The sequence below is a fragment of the Mastigoproctus giganteus genome, chromosome 6 (assembly GCF_048544385.1).
Source record: "Mastigoproctus giganteus isolate SK-2022 chromosome 6, ASM4854438v1, whole genome shotgun sequence".
Lineage (NCBI taxonomy): Eukaryota > Metazoa > Arthropoda > Arachnida > Uropygi > Thelyphonidae > Mastigoproctus > Mastigoproctus giganteus.
In genome coordinates, this window is record NC_143580.1 from 81,232,420 (window position 1) to 81,244,469 (window position 12,050).

The window sequence follows — 12,050 nt, forward strand, 5'->3', positions numbered from 1 at the left end:
CTTACATCAACCCAATCTGAGGAATAGCCATTTATCACAACCCTCTGCCTCCTGCCCTGAAGCCATCCTTCTATCCATCTAAGGATTTTCCCAGTGATTCCAACCTGTTCCAGCTTATAAAGCAATCGCTCATGTGGGACTGAGTCAAAAGCTTTGCTGAAATCTAAATACACAATGTCGAAATTATTCCCTAAATCCAGCTCATGAGTGACCCTTTCGAAATAGCGAAACAGATTTGTTAAACATGATTTTCCCTTTACAAAACCGTGCTGAGTATCCTTGAGAATTTCAATTCGATCCAAATGATCCTGAATTCCACCCTTGATCATTGCCTCCATGATTTTCCCTACTACTGAAGTCAGACTGACAGGTCGATAATTTCCAACTTCACTTTTAGAGCCACCCTTATGTATGGGAGATACATTTGCACTTTTCCAATCCAAGGGAATCTCCCCAGAGTCTAGTGATGCTTGCATAATTAGACCCAATGGTTCAATGCACTCGCTTGCCCCCTCTCTTAAGATTATAGGGTATATTCCATCAACTCCAGGAGCCTTACTGGTCTGTAGGCTCGAAAGTTTTTTCATTAAATAATCTTGCGAAATTTCAATATCATTAATTACATATTTTTTAACTTCGCTCCCACAATTTCCCATTCCCACAAAAGGCTTTTCATTTGTAAATATCGTTGCAAAATAACTGTTGAGTTCATCTGCAATCGCAGCTGGTGTATTTATTACTATCCCCTTTCCCTTACATAAAGGTCCGATCTGGTTTGTCCTGCTCTTCTTGGCATTTATATATGTGAAGAATTCTTTATCCCCCCTCTTTGCTCTGTTTGCTAGTGATTTCTCATAAACTGCCTTTGCCTGTCGAACCTTTTCTGTGGCTCTATTACACATCACCTTGTAGCTGTTATAGGCTTCAGTACTTTTTATTGCTCTGTAACCTTTCCATGCCACCTTTTTCTGCTCAAGTAATGTGCCAATTTCACTATTCATCCAACTTGGAACCCTTCTCGTGGAGTATTTTTTTAATGGTATATACGCATTCAAAGCATCTGCGATTAATGCTTTAAAAGCGATATCTACCGAAGTTAATAGAGGCCATGTAGTACCTTAAGGCATCGTAATTTCCTTTTCTGAAATTAAAACCCATTCCTTTGCCTTTTACTTCTGCTACCTCTCTCGTCATCATCCACCGTAGAACTCCGTGATCACTTCCTGCTACTGGTTCCTCTACTGTCAGCCCTGTTATGTCATCTGATTCATGTGTGATGATGAGGTCTAGGATATTCTTTTCTCTAGTACTTTCCCTGACATGTTGATACAAATAACAGTCATCTAGTTGATTTAAAAATTTTGTTCCCCATGTCGAGTTTCCTTCCCATTTACGCCAATCAATTAGAGGCAAATCGAAATCACCCATAATAAGGCATTGACGCTTACTTGCCCATTCCATTTGCATGTAGAGGCTTTTGTCATAATCTTCACAATCACCTGGTCTGTAGCTTACTCCTACTCGCATTATACCTTTGTTTCCAACTATCTCACACTATACAGACTCTATACTAGCATGTGAAATGTCTGAATCCGGGAAAGCTACTTATCTGTTAAGTTCTTATCTGTTACCCCACCACCCCTTCTATCTAACCTATCCTTCCTAAATACATTATACAAGCTGTACTGAAACTCATAATCCCCAATTTCCGGGTGGCACCACGTCTCTGTAAGCCCTATTATGTCCGCGTTACTTGTTTTAACCAGCAGTTCGAATTCGCTCATTTTATTGACGACACTTCTAATGTTACTGTATAAACAATTAAGATTTACTGTTCTTGTATATTTAACAACCCTAACACAACCCTTGAAGATTTTTAGGCTCTCTTCCCTGATATTAGCTATCCGCTCACGTGAAACGTCTTTGCCCCCCAGAACATTTAGATAATACGTCCAATTGGGGTAACAGATAAGAACTCTTAAGGTATGTGCAAGAGTTACATCGACCAATATTATCAGATAAACGCGTATCAGTATTACCCACATAACCCCTAAATAGCAGTTTCCCTGAACCTTTAAGGTATCCTCAATAATACTGGCAAAAACTTTTGCACCACCTTTGTTTAAGTGTATCCCATCTCTACAAAACAAATTCCTTCTACCTACAAGTGTGGGCCATGCTGATAGAAATTTACCCCCTAAAGCCTTGCAGATTCCTTCAAGTCTTGAGTTAATCCACAAGGCTCTTAACATATAATCCCTCCTATCGTGTCTGGGCAGAATTGCAGACACATAGACATTATGGCCTAGCTCGCGACATTTCCTCAGCATGGTCCTGTAAAAGGTCTTCTAAGTTGTCCACTAATGCTGGTGTCCCCCAAGGTTCAGTTCTTTCCCCCACTCTTTTATTCTGATATATTAATGACCTTTTTCCATTGACTGGAAATCCTATCCATAGTTTTGTTGATGATAGCACATTGCATTTCAGTTTCCAGTTTGAGAAACCTCACCCTGCTCAATCAGCTTCAACTTCTTGAATATCTACTACCAATTCCTTAAATGTGGATCGCCAGGTAATTCTCCAGTGTGGCAAATACAACTTAGTTTATTTCAATCCTTCTAAAATTCAGTATTGTCTTATATCTCGCAAAAAAGGATTCTTCTGCTCCTATGCTTATCTTGGTGACACTCTGATTTCTAGGCAAAATGATATATATCTTTTGGGGATAACCCTGACTTCTAATCTCTCTTGACACAAGCACATACAAATATTGCTTCCTCTGCAGGTTTTCTCTTTTGTCCCTAGCATTACTTTTCTTACAAGCAGCTGCTCACTCTGTACAAATTGCAAATCCGCCCTACCATGGAATATTCTTCCCACATCTGGTGCGACGTTACCAAAACCTCTCTCAGACTTCTAGATTCCATTCAGAAGAGGGCAGTTAGGTTAATTAATGACTCATCTCTAGCAAAGTCTCTACACTCGCTTTCTCAAAGATGTACTGTTTCTGCTGCATGCCTTTTCTATAGATTAGCATTAGTAAAGGCATTTTATGCAAGAAAGCAAGCTTATGCATGCAGTATCAGCCAAAAAAAAAAAAAAAAAAAAAATCCACTTCCTCTTCACCCCTCTGTTCATTTGAAATACCTGTCCGGCTGAGCCTTAAACTTATTTAGGATATCAACTTCCACAACAAGGGATGGAAGTCTGTTCCACTAACCAACCACCCAAGGCTAAATGCAAATTTCCGCACGTCTATTCTACATCTGTCTTTCCTCAATTTGAATTTATGCCCTCTCAGGTGATTATTCTGAGCAAGAGGAAGAATCCCATCAGCAGTGAGCATGCTTAAACCATTCAACCCACCTCCATCAGATCACCTCGCTGGTGCCTAGTCTCCAGACACTGTAATTTGCAAAAATTAAGCATTTCTTCGTAAGAGCACCCCTTTGTTCCATTCACTAATCTTGCTGCCCTTCTCTGTACTCGTTCCAGCATCTCTACATCCTTCTTGAAATGCGGCATCCAGACCTGGATACAGTACTCTAGGTGTGGCCTGACCATTGCCTTATACAAGGGAATAATCACCTCCTTATCCCTGCTAGAAAAATTCCTATATATCATTGACAATACACCATGAGCTACTCTTGCAGCCCATCTGCACTGCTCAGAGAACTTCATATCTGCCTGCACAACCACCCCCAGGTCCCTTTCATTCTCTACCACTGTCAGTGTAATACCACAGAGTTGATAGGTTGCTCTGGGGTTGCTGTTTCCCATATGTAGTACTTTACATTTGTCAATGTTAAACTTCATTTTCCACTTCTCAGCCGATCTGCTCAACCTTTCCAGATCCTGTTGCACTAGCATAGTGTCAGTAGTGTCCTTGACAAACCTGCCAAACATCGTATGTCTGCAAACGTGGACATTAAGCTTGATATACCATCATCAATATCATTTATAAATACAGAAAACAATAATGGACCCAACACTGAACCCTGAGGGACTCCACTAATAACATTAGTCCACGATGAGCAGTGTCCACTGATTACCACTCTCTGTCTTCTCCCCCTCAACCACCCCTTTATCCATAGCAGCAATTTGCTTCCAATACCACACTGCTCCAATTTGTGCAACAGTATCAAAAGAGTTTCTAATATCCAAGTATATAATATCAAAGTTATTCCCTGCATCCAGTTCTTTTGTGACTGCATCATAGTATCCAATCAAATTGGTCAGGCAAGACTTCCCCTTAATAAAACCATGCTGTGTCCAAGCTATAACTGAAGTCTTGTCTAGATGATCCTGCAGTGCTTCTTTAACCAGTGCCTCCATTAATTTTCCTGGAACATAAGTTAAACTCACAGGTCTATAATTACTTGTGTCAGCCTTTGTCCTTCTTTGTGAATTGGGGTCAGATTTGCACATCTCCAGTCTGTGGGTACCTCCTCTGAGTCCAAGGAAGCTCTCATACTTATGGCTAAGGGTTTTCTTACTTCCTTTGCTGCCCCCTTTAATATAACTGGATAGATCCTACCCACCCCAGGTGCCTTTCTTGTGTTTATCTTCAACAATTTCTCCTCCACTTTACTCCCAGTTATAACAAGATTCTCTAGCTTACTGCCAGAGTTGAATACACCTCTGGCATTCCCCTCGCTGAATAACTCCTCATGTGTGAATGTCGATGCAAAATATTCATTTAGTTTTTTAGCTACCTGAGCAGGATCATCAACAGTTGACCCATCGATATCAAGTGGACCAATCTGATTAATCCCCTTCCTACTAGAGTTTACATAAGTAAATAACTCTTTGCTGTTTTTCTTTGCATCTCTTGCCAAAGATTTCTCGTAATATGCCTTCGCGTGCCTAACCTCCTTTGTAACTTGGTTACAGATCAACTTGTATCTATCATAGGCTTCCATGTCACCTATTAATTTGTATGTATCCCATGCATTTTTCTTCTCTCCCATATGTCTCATTAGTTCATCTAACATCTGTTTAGGCCTAAACCTTGAACAGTATTTCTTAGTTGGTATGTAAAGCCTAGTAGCTTCCAAGATAAGTTCTTTGAATGCTTCCCATTTTGAATTTGCTGTTGGTAACATCAGCAGTTGGTCCCACTGTATAGAATTTAAATACTGTCTCAGTCCATCCTAGTCACCTTTACGAAAGCAATAATCCTTCCCTTTACTCCTAATGGTAGTTACCTCTTTGAGTAAATCCCACTTCAGCACACTGTGATCAATGCCACCTAGTGGTTCATTTATCTGCAGATTCATAATTAGCATTAGCATTAGCAGAGGCATATAATGCAAGAAAGCAAGCTTATTCAGCATCAGCCAAAAAAAAAAAAAAAAACCCACTCCCATTTCACCCCTCTGTTCGTTCGAAATACCTGTCCAGTTGAGCTTTAAATTTGTTTAGGCTATCAACTTCAACAACAAGTGATGGAAGTCGGTTCCACCAACCAACCACCCACTGGCCAAAGGCAAATTTCCGCACATCTATCCGACATCCGTCCTTCCTCAATTTGAATTTATGCCCTCTTAGGTGATTATTCTGAGCAAGATGAAGAATCCCATTGGCATTGAGCATGCTCAAACCATTCAAAGCCTTATACACCTCTATCAGATCACCTCGCCGGTGCCTAGTCTCCAGACTCTGTAATTTGCAAAACTTAAGCCTTTCTTCGTAAGAGCAACCCTTTGTTCCATTCACTAATCTTGTTGCCCTTCTCTGTACCCGTTCCAGCAGCTCTACATCCTTCTTGAAATGAGGCCTCCAGACCTGTATACAGTACTCAAGATGTGGCCTAACCATTGCCTTATACAAAGGAATAATCACCTCCTTATCCCTGCGAGAAAAATTCCTGTAAATCATTGACAAGACACCATGAGCTACTCTTGCAGCTCGTCTGCACTACTCAGAGAATTTCATATCTGCCTGCACAATTACCCCCAGGTCCTTTTCATTCTCCACCACTGTCAGTGTAGTACCGCAGAGTTGATACGTTGCTCTGGGGTTACTGTTTCCCATATGTACTACTTTACATTTGTCAATGTTAAACTTCATTTGCCACCTCTCAGCCCATCTGTTCAACCTTTCCAGATCCTGTTGCAGCAGCATAGCGTCAGTAGTGTCCTTAACGAGCCTGCCAACCTTTGTATCATCTGCAAACTTGGACATTAAACTTGATATCCCATCATCAATATCATTCATAAACACCGAAAACAACAACGGACCCAACACTGAACCCTGAGGAACTCCACTAATAACATTAGTCCACGTTGAGCAGTGTCCATTGATTACCACTCTCTGTCTTCTGCCACTCAACCAACCCCTTATCCATAGCAGCAATTTGCCTCCAATGCCACACTGCTCCAATTTGTGCAGCAGTCTTCCATGTGCAACAGTATCAAAAGCCTTTCTAAGATCCAAATATATAATATCAAAGTTATTCCCTGCATCCAGTTCTTTTGTGACTACATCATAGTATCCAATCAAATTGGTCAGGCAAGACCTGCCCTTAACAAAACCATGCTGCGTCTGAGCTATAACTGAATTCTTGTCTAGATGATCCTGCAGTGCTTCTTTAACCAGTGCCTCCATTAATTTACCTGGAACAGAAGTTAAACTAACAGGTCTATAATTACTTATGTCAGCCTTTGATCCTCCTTTGTGAATTGGTGTTACATTTGCGCATCTCCAGTCTATGGGTACCTCCCCTGAGTCCAAAGAAGCTCTCATAATTATGGCTAGGGGTTTGCATACTTCCTTTGCTGCCTCCTTTAATATAACTGGATAGATCCCATCCACCCCAGGTGCCTTTTTTATGTTTATCCTCAACAATCTCTCCTCCAATTTCCTCTCAGTTATTACAAAATCATCCAGCTCACTGCCAATGTTTACTTTACCTACATCATTCTCCTTCCTGAATAACTCCTCATGCGTGAATGTAGATGCAAAATACTCGTTTAGATTGTTAGCCACCTGAGCAGGATCCTCAACTGTTGAACCATCAATATCCAGTGGACCAATCTGATTCATCCCTTTCCTTCTTGAGTTCAAATATGTAGAGAACTCTTTTCTGTTTTTCTTTGCATCCTTTGCCAAGGATTTTTCGTAGTCTGCCTTTGCCTGCCTAATCTCCTTTGTGACTTGGTTACAGACCAACTTATATCTATCATAGGCTTCCATGTCACCCATTAATTTGTATGTATCCCATGCATTTTTCTTCTCTGCCACATGTCTCATTAATTCATCTGACAACCATTTAGGCCTAAACCTTGAACAATATTTCTTAGTTGGTATGTAAAGCCTGGTAGCCTCCAAGATTAGTTCCTTGAATGCTTCCCATTTTGAGTTTGCTGTTGGTAACATCATCAGTTGGTCCCACTGTACAGAATTTAAATACTGTCTCAGACCATCATAGTCGCCTTTACGAAAACAAAAACCCTTCCCTTTACCTCTGATGGTAGTTACCTCCTTGAGTAAATCCCACTTCAACACACTGTGATCACTGCCACCTAGTGGTTCATTTATCTGCAGATTCTTAATGCATGAAGAATCACTACTGATAATCAGATCAAGAGTATTGCTCCCTCTTGTTGCCTCACGAACATGCTGATGTAGAAAACAATCATCCAATAAATCCACAAAAGCCTTGCTAGTGTGCGAGTGACCAACCCACAAATTCCAGTCAATATCTGAGAAATTAAAATCCCCCATTATAAGACTCTCTGATTTACTGGCCCACTCTATTTCCCTGTACAATATCTTATTATACTCATCAGAGTCATTAGGCCTATAGCACACTCCTACTCTCAATTTTGATTTCCCTATGCTTATGTCACACCAAACTGACTCGACACTGCCCTGTCCATCGATGTCGACTGGCTTCGCTTCCTTGGACTTTATGTGTTTCTTAATTAATAGCATAACCCCTCCTCCCCTCCTGTCCTGTCTATCCTTTCTATACACATTGTATTCCCCAAATTCCAGTTCCACATTACTTATATCTGTGTGACACCACGTCTCTGATATCCCAACAATATCTGCCTTTGATGTTTTGAGCAATACCTCAAATTCATCAAATTTATTTACCAAACTCCTAGCATTGGTGTACACGCAGGTATACATGCACCTGTTTCTATTCTTAGCTACCCTAACACAACCCATGTGTTTACTTGTACCGCAATGACTACCAGCAGTCTCTGAAATATCCTGCATCTTGTTTTCCAGGCTTCTGCTCATTTCAATAGAAGCAGTGCAAGAATCACTTCCACCTCTGCCAGTGGCTACTGTTAATATATTAGTCCTTGTATCCCCCCCAACTAGCAGTTTTCCGACCCACCTAACACTGCCTCGACAGCATCAGCAAAAATTCTTGCACCCTTTCTATTTAAGTGTATCCCATCCCTGTAGAAGCAATTTCTCCTGTTAACAAGTACAGTCCAGGCTGAAAAAAATTCTACCCCTTGAGCCTTGCACAATCCCTCCAGGGCGAATTGATCGACAAGGCTCTCATCATATACTCCCTCCTATCGTGTCTGGGCAGAATTGCAGACACTTTCAAGTTCAACCCTAATTCATGGCTTTTTTTCAACAGTGACCTGTCCTTGCTAAGTAATTCCGCCGGTCTCCTACTCTTAATATCATTAGTGCCAACGTGTACAACTATATCACCTTTGTGCCCTTAAAAGATGATATCCTCTCTACAACGTCATCAACCTTTGCCCCTGGCAGACATACCCTGGTCCTATTCCACCTATCCTTTTTACAAAGCATGTTCCCCGTTTCCCTGACAATAGAGTCACCAACAACTACTAGTTCCTGTGGGACTAGCGCATTCTGCCTAGGGGGCTGCCTCTGTGTTGCCTGATGACCAAGTGCAAGCTCTGGCGTTGATGTGGGCAGCTGAGAGCTTGATGGGCCCCTCAATTTATTTCCTTCGAGGGCATCCACCCTGTCCTTCAAGCTCTCATAAAGGCCCATAACAACGCTGAGTTGTCGCCTGATTTCCTTGCACTCCTTACATCGTGCACACACAGAGACATCCCCCTTGGCAGTATCATGTCCCGTACCCGATTGCTCCGCAAACATCAAGCAAACAGTGCATTTTAAAAGACTGTGATTCAGAGGGCAACTGCCCCCCCTCAGTTCTCCCCTGAACCACAGCACTCCCATTAGCTTGAGCCTTTTGCTTTGCTGCTCTGGTCGGAGTCATGATTCCGATTTAATTCAATAAAATTCAAAACAAAAATTAAATCCTTAAGTTATATCCCAAAACAGTTATGTTATATATATATTTTTTCGGTATCTAGTGTTTTCTACGAGTTCCCTTTATACAACTTCCGTATCACGTGTACCACTATAGTTATGTATTAATTATTTGTTACGATTAAGTCGTTATATATATATAGAGTTAAAAATACAATTTAATTGACAATAAAGTTTATCAAGATTAATAGATTTACTGATTAATTGACAATATTATATTATGCACTATACTACACTAAGCTTATGCTATCGTGTAAAAATGGCGGGAATTCACGAATGGTATTTCTACGGACTCGTAAGTATTGATTAGCTTCCAAATCTCGCTAACTCAATTTAGAATAAACTAAGGATCCTAACTAGGTCTATAATCTACTTATAGAAGATAATTTGATATAACAATTGGTTAATAAATCGACTAAATTTGGTGAAAAAAAAAAAAAAAAAAAAAAGACCTCTCGTTCAATTTGTGACACGTGGATTTGATACCGATACTAAGTAATAACTACAAAATCTCTGTCTAAGTTAAACTTTAAACTAAGTATCGTAACTAGGAATATAAAGCTACTCTAGAAAATAAGTTAATATGACAATTTAAACTAATAAAGCAGAAAATAAATCAGGAAAAACTTCTCTGTTTCAAGAGCTTTAAGGAGCAACAGCCGCACAGGCTAACCTCGCACCCAGACTCATTCATGAAGAATCACTACTGATAATCAAATCAAGAGTATTACTCCCTCTAGTTGCCTCCCGAACATGCTGACGTAGAATCCAATAAATCCACAAAAATCATCCAATAAATCCACAAAAGCCTTGCTAGTGTGTGAGTGACCAGCCCCCAAATTCCAGTCAATATCTGGGAAATTAAAATCCCCCATTATAAGACTCTCTGATTTACTGGCCCACTCTATTTCCCTGTACAGTTTCTTATTATACTCATCAGAGTCATTAGGCCTATAGCACACTCGTACTCTCAATTTTGATCTCCCAATGCTTATGTCACACCAAACTGACTCGACGCTGCACTGTCCAGCGATGTCGACTGGCTTCACTTCCTTGGATTTTATGTGTTTCTTAACTAATAGCACAACCCCTCCTCCCTTCCTATCCTGTCTATCCTTTCTGTAGACGTTGTACTCCCCAAATTCCAGCTCTGCATTCCTTATATCTGTGTGACACCATGTCTCTGAAATCCCCACAATATCTGCCTTTGATGTTTTGAGCAATACCTCAAATTCATCAAATTTATTTACTAAACTCCTAGCATTGGTGTACACGCAAGTATACACGCACCTGTTTCTATTCTTAGCTACCCTAACACAACCCATGTGTTTACTTGTACCGCAATGACTCCCAGCAGTCTCTGAAATATCCTGCATCTTGTTTTTCAGGCTTCTGCTCATTCCAATAGAAGCAGTCCAAGAATCTCTTTCACCTCTGCCAGTGGCTCCTGTTAATCTGTTAGTCTATGTCTCCCCCCCCCAAGCTAGCAGTTTTCCGACCCACCTAACACTGCCTTGATAGTATCAGCAAATATTCTTGCACCCTTTCTATTTAAATGCATCCCATCCCTGTAGAAGCAATCTCTCCTGTTAACAAGTACAGTCTAGGCTGAAAAAAATTCTACCCCTTGAGCCTTGCACAATCCCTCCAGGGCCGAATTGATCGACAAGGCTCTCATCATATACTCCCTCCTATCGTGTCTGGGCAGAATTGCAGACACTTTCAAATTCAACCCTAATTCACGGCTTTTCTTCAACAGTGACACCTGTACTTGTTAAGTAATTCTGCCGGTCTCCTACTCTTGATATCATTAGATACTTCCATGGGCACTGTTCTTCTGAATTGGCTTCTACAATTCCCGCTCTCTCTTTCAAAAGAGTCCGAACACATGGTGCCACCAGCCAACATCCATTTACTATCCATCTTCGAACTCACAGAATCAATTTTTCATCTTCCTCGGTTATTCATTCAACTGCTGATTTCTGGAACAACCTTCCTTCATACGTATTTCTTGAAAATTACAGTCTATATAAGTTCAAGTCTAATGTCAACAAATGTCTTCTTTCATCTTCTCAACCTCCAACATATGCAAGGTACTAAGTACTATAGGTTCTAATACCTCTCCTGTTTTGAATTTTCATTAAAAAAAAAAAAAAAAAAAAAACCCTAGAAACTATAAGAAAATTTCCTGAAAAAGTGAAAATGTAATAAAATACCAAATACCCAGTTATACTAAAAATAAATTTAATGCTCTTATAATTTATTAAATTTATATCTATGGTACCTCCAGATGACTGCTCTCAACAAAAAAAAAAAAAAAAAAAAAAAAAGTGGCTAATGCACTCATCAATTTTATTATGCCATTTAATTAACACCTGCATTGCCACACGTGTGGCACGTCACCTCAGATGCACATCCTGCATCTGAGGTGATGGACTGCCTGTGCCATCTCTAACTTACGAACCACACCGCAGTTATCAGCAGTCAGTGAATACCCGAGAAGCATTTTAAAATGTGTAATACTATGTATTACACATTTTTTTAAAACAAATATTTATATAAACATCCTGTCATTTTTAATATGAGTAAGTGGCTGAAGAAATGTCCACCTAACGAGTCGAGTGATGTGCAGCCTAGTACAAGTAGAGATAATGGAAATAATAGTGATAAACACCCTGTCAATGGGCAGACTGACAGAATGGAAAAGAAATCCAAAACCTCTTGGAGAAGGCAGTATTATGAAGATTATTTAAAATTTAGTTTTATCTGCA